Consider the following 6000-nt stretch of genomic DNA (forward strand, 5'->3'; position numbering starts at 1 on the left):
TTTAATTTTTTTCCCCCTGAGATTGTATGATATAAAATTCTTCACACCATCATAAAAGACTTTGCTGTTCCGCCCACCCCTTGGAAAGCAGCCATCTATTAGCCAGCACCTGCTGAGATGAGAAGTTTGGAATTGACAGCATTCATATAATTTTACATCCAAAAAATTTAAGAATGTGGGCCTGAATCTCAGTAGCCCGTTTTTCTCAGACTAAAATGTGCCTTTGGCTGCAGCCCAGCTGTGAATATTAAAAATATCACCGTCTTTTGGATGACTGGCTGTATAAAGATAAAGAACAGAGATTACTTTTCAATTAGCTGCCGGCGCAGATTCACAGTATGACCATGCATTCATAGCTATTCATTAGCAAACAACAGTGAAACCGCTTCTCTCCACACATGCCCGGCTAATCCTAGAGGGCCGAGATAGGACCATCACTCCAAATCACATCGGTTGTTCGTCTTCTTGTCCTCAAACAGCTGCTGTCATGCAATAATAATCTGACATTCAATTAAACTTGAAATCATTTAGTAAGCTAATTAAGAAGGAGAGAGGTAGGGGTATAATCTGCCACTGAATCATTACCAGTTTAGGGTGTAAAAACACTGCCGTAGCCACATTAAACAAATGAATCAGGCATGTGTGCAAAACACCAGTCAGCGCTCTTTTATTTGGGTTTAAGTGTCCCAAGAAACAACTTTTAACAATGATAATGTATACTCTGTGGCTTATTCTTTTACCATCGTACTATTAAAGGTTAAATATAGTTTAATATCAGATTGTGCTTATTTCTGATTCTTAACAATTTCTAAATTATGATTCCAATAAGGTTTAAGAAGTTCTTGAAAATTTGGACCTGGTACTCGATACCCAATTTTCAATTTTTACTATACTATACTTGTGTTTAGGTTTCCCTAACTAATTAATTTCTGTGAAGTAGTAAGTGGAAATAAAATCACACATTTATGTAGGTTAGGAACTTTTTCTCCCATTGATGATCAATCTCTCACACGGCGCTGAGTTCTGCATCTGTCGGTTTGAAGATATTGCCCATTTTGCACCTCATGGGGTTGAGAGCGGTCTCTCAGATGTCACTATGACGTCTCCCAGCATGCTTTGTTCTTGTAATCACCTTCTCCCACCATGCTTTGTTCTTGCAGTGCATGATAACAAGGCGCAGTCATGGTTTAGGAGTTGTGAGGAGATTGATATTCATTCATAGCATATTCATGTGTATTCAAAGCTCTGTATAACATTATCAGGGGATATGGATCCATTTTGAGCTCTGTCGTGATGCTGCGTCAACTGCAAATGTCTTTTGCCTGTAAAACTATGACCCTCATTTTCAGGATGAATTGGCTGTGAGCAAAGCAAAATTTACTATTGCATTAAATATTCTGCTCTCTAAATGAAGGCCAATAAATGTCAACATGCATTATTCAAAATCCAGCAAAGGTATTATGAATATGGATTACAGGTAGTGCATTTGCAGAATTTTCTTTTATACATTTTGGATGCAATGAAACTGCAACATTTAACTGAATCCATTTTCTGAGCTGGAGCTTGTGAATGCATGTTAAAACTAATTTGAATAAAAAAATGACTTCATAGGTAGACTTCACATAAATGTGATCAATAATTTTAAATCATAGTTTTCGGTGATCCAGGAATTTTCTCCATATACAGTGCCATTGGGGAAAGTATTCATACCCCATTTGTTATGTTTTATGTTGCAGCATTGTATTAAACTGCTTTGAATTACTTTTTTCCACATCAATCTACACTCCATGTACCATGATGACAAAGCACAAAAGAGGTTTGTAACAACTTTGCAAATTTATTAGAAATAAGAAACTTATTAAATGATTTAATTGCATAAGTATTCATACCCTTTTCTTGGACACTTAAAATTTAGCCCCGAAGCATTCATATCACTTGTAGATGTTACTACACCTCAAGTGGAGTTAACCTATAGCACATTCATTTGAATGCTTGTGTTTTGGAAAGGCACACACCTCTCAACAAAAGGTCTAACAGCTGAAAATGCGTATCAGAGCAAAAACCAAGCCCTGAGGTCAAAAGAGCTGCCTGTAGAGCTCAGAGACAGGATTGTGTCAAGACAAAGATCTGGGAAAGAATTCAGTTGCATTGAAGGTTCACAGAAGCATGCAACGTCCATTGTCCATAATAAGTACACTGCATACGTATTCATACCCTTAATGCAGTACTTCATTGAAGCACCTTTACAGCCTTAAGTCTTTTTAGGTATGATGCAACAACTTTTGCACATCTGCATTTGGCAATTATCTGCTATTCTTCTCCTCACCTCTTCACCTCTCAAGCTCTTTCAGGTTGGATGGGACAGACACACATTATTAGGTTTCTGTAGTATAGCTATCCTGTCTAAACCGAGTAACTGATGGAGAAGAGCCTTAAAGAAGAGGTTAGACTGGTGATCAAGAAGCAGATGGTCACTCTAGTTGAGCTCCATGGTCATATATGCAGATGAGAGAAACTTACAGAAGGACAGACATCACTGCAACACTTCACTGATCTGGGCTATATCGAAGTGTGTCCAAACTCAATCCTCTCTTCAGTGAAGACACCTGAATACCTGCTTGCAACAAAGCATCTAAAGAACTCTCAGATTGTAAGAAGCAAGATTCTCTGGCGTGACGAACCACAAATCTAAGCATCATGTTTAGAGGAAATCAGACACTGCTCATCACCTGCACAGTACCATCCCAAAAAAAGTGTGCCGGTAGCAGCCTCATGCTGTGGAGTTGTTTTTCAGCGGCAGGGACTGAAGGACTTGTCAGAATAGAAGGAAAGCTCAAAATATAAAGTAAGCCTTAATAAATAACAGTCCAGAGCATTCTGAGCCTCAAACTGGGCGGAAAGGTCACCTTCCAACAGGACAATGACCCTGAACTTTTAAATGTAGTTGAGTGATCCAAACAAAGCCTGGGCTTGAACCCAATCAAACATTTCTAGAGAAACCTAATAATGTGCGTCTGTCCCATCCAACCTGATAGAGCTTGAGAGGTGAATAGGTGAGGAGAAGAATAGCAGATAATTGCCAAATGCAGATGTGCAAAACTTGTTGCATCATACCTAAAAAGACTTAAGGCTGTAAAGGTGCTTCAATGAGTACTGCATTAAGGGTATGAATATTATTACAGTGTTTTATTTTTAATAAATTTGCAAAGTTGCTAAAATAATTTTTTTCGCAGCAAAAATAAACATTTCTATACTTTTTAACCACAAATGCTCATTTTGCACTTGCTCTGCATTATGTAATCGCGTTGGAAAGGTCAAATGCGGTTCTTCGTCTACGGTTCAAAAAGGTAGGGTAGAAGGCGAAAACCATCCATCTATTTTTTCCACCTACTTCAAAATCATCTGACAGCATTGTTTTATCTTTTTTTGTAAAGGGCGTTTGACTTTCTTTGCATGTTCGCTTTGTAAACACTGGGTTGTTACTTCCGCCTACGTCACGTGGGACCTTTTCAACTTTATGTGGTTAAAAAGTATACAATTGTTTACTTTTTTTTTTTTAGAAAATGGCTGATCATTTTGATTGATAAGACCCTTATTCCTCAGCTGGGATCGTGTTGAGATCTTTGAAGCTGCACTGAAACTGCAATCTGGACCTTCAACCCACTGGCTTCCATTGAACTCCTCTACATATAGAACGTTTCTGGAATGTTTTCTTCAAAAACCTTGATTTCTTTTTGACTTAAGAAAGAAAGAAATACATGAACATTTTGGATGCCCTGGGGGGGGTGAGTAAATTATCAGGAATTTTTGTATTGTGGAAGTGAACTAATCCTTGAATTTTACTTAATTTAAAACTTTATTAATGTTACTTAATGTTATTTAGTTTCAGATACAAATATTGTTTCTTTGGAGTTCGCACGTTAGCAGATCTATTGCGCAATTAATTGTACTTGCGCTACATAATAGTCGCAAGAGTTGCATCCAAATAATAGAATCCATTATAACAAACATGTAGATCATGTTGTGTTAGAAAATAACTGTGTATTGTTATATTTTTTGCCTCTTTAATTCAATTCAATGGTTGCCACCAACCATTCACCACCCTGTCCATTGTAAATGAAAGACCTGTTACTGAAGGACAATGTAGCAATCTGGAGTCCACAAATGCTGATGGATGAACTTAGATTTACCTAAAGAACTCATATATTTATATATAACTCCCCTCTGGTGAAGTTTGTCAAACTCTATAATATAAAGAAAAATGGGGTGCAAATCTTCAGAATTTGTCTGCTTATCTTTGAGTGAGGAACTAGGGCAATATTTCCCTTGCTGGTGGTAGTATCAGTCAGAGTCACAGACCTAGTACGTGATGGTAATCATCAGCCGTTCACTTCTCTCTTTCTCACACACAGAATCTGGAAAGTCCCCAGAGGGAAACAGAGAAATCTTTTTTCCTCTCTCCCACACCCACATTGACATTTCCAATATCCCCCACCAATACGGCAGCCACCAGTATTATTTGTTTATTTTTCATCCCTGTATTATTCCCTCATTTTGGCTCATTGTTTCCCATACCAATTTCCAAGTGGGTTATTGTCGCTCATTGTGAGTATCATTCATTAGTTTGCACCAAACGGTGGTGCCTTATTGAATTGTAGATCTATTCCGGTGACGGAAGAAATATTCCTGCGATACAGGCACTTGTCACTCATCTTTTTATTGCCTTCAATAAACCTCAGCCGTAACTTGTTTCCAGACTTCCTGGGCCGTTTGGAGACGCGGTTTCTTTGCAGTAATGCCATTTTGTGTGATTGGAAGCAGCAGGAATCTGTCCTATAACCTCTAATTAGCTCAGCACTTGGGTGACGGCGATATTCTCACCTCAGAAGGTGTATTTAAATGACTGTTGATTAGCATCAGTAATTCTGCTCTTGTAGAGCTACATCTGTCTGCTCTTTTACCCAGAAATCAGGATATACCCTAATGTACAAGTGCAGCAGTCTTTGATCTGTGGAAAACATAATCAATAAATCCTGGCATTGCTCTGAGAGCAGCTCATACCACAAACATTATTATTGTAAAACATAAATTGTTGTTTTTGAGCATTTTTGTAAACTGAAATGTAAAAATTACAATTCTTCTGTAAATGGTGCAATTAACCCTTCGCAGAGAGTTTGATTGACAGGCACTGAATAAATGGTGTTTGTACCTTCTGATGTTTATTCATGTTTATTTTGTGCTATAACTAGTAAAGAGGAAGAGATGATCGGTTCACGTGCCGCTTAAATTGAGGCACTACAGATCTGTTGCAATGCATTAAAGAGCCACAAAACGGTATTTATTGTTTGAATTTCTTACAAAATGACAAAACTTGAAAGCTGAGACTTTGTTTTGTCCAAAAATATCTGTTTTGTCTTGTTTCCTTTTGATTTGTGTTTTTGACTTGAAAGTATTTCTAATAGTAAATGCTATCACTTTTTCTGATCTGTTTTGACTGATTTCTGAACTGTTTAGTAAATCTGAGTGTGTTTAAATCTAAAAATAACATGGCATTTTTCACTTGTTTTTTTACCACAATAAACTGTACATTTAACAGTATTTTACTGTAAAATTGTTAAATGTTCTGTAAGACCTATTAGTTTTCCACTGTATATAGTAAGATAATATACTTTTAACCAAGTATTATTTTGCTGCATTTTTGTATTTTTACAGTCTTTTATACAATCATGTGTTACAGCATAGAAATGCCTCCATAGAATAATAACAAAACTGTCAAAGCTATTACAGAAGCTAACCACAACTTTGAGAATAGAAATGAAAATTAAAAAAACGCAAAACTACAATAGCCTTGATTAAACAAATATTATTTTTCTTTTAGTACTGGGCAATGATTAATTGCGATTAATCACATCCAAAAGGTGTGTACATAATATGTGTGTGTACGATGTATATTTATTATGAGTATGTAAATACACACACATGTATACATTTAAAGAAAAA

This window comes from Garra rufa, chromosome 22 (assembly GCF_049309525.1).
Source record: "Garra rufa chromosome 22, GarRuf1.0, whole genome shotgun sequence".
In the NCBI taxonomy this organism is placed as follows: domain Eukaryota; kingdom Metazoa; phylum Chordata; class Actinopteri; order Cypriniformes; family Cyprinidae; genus Garra; species Garra rufa.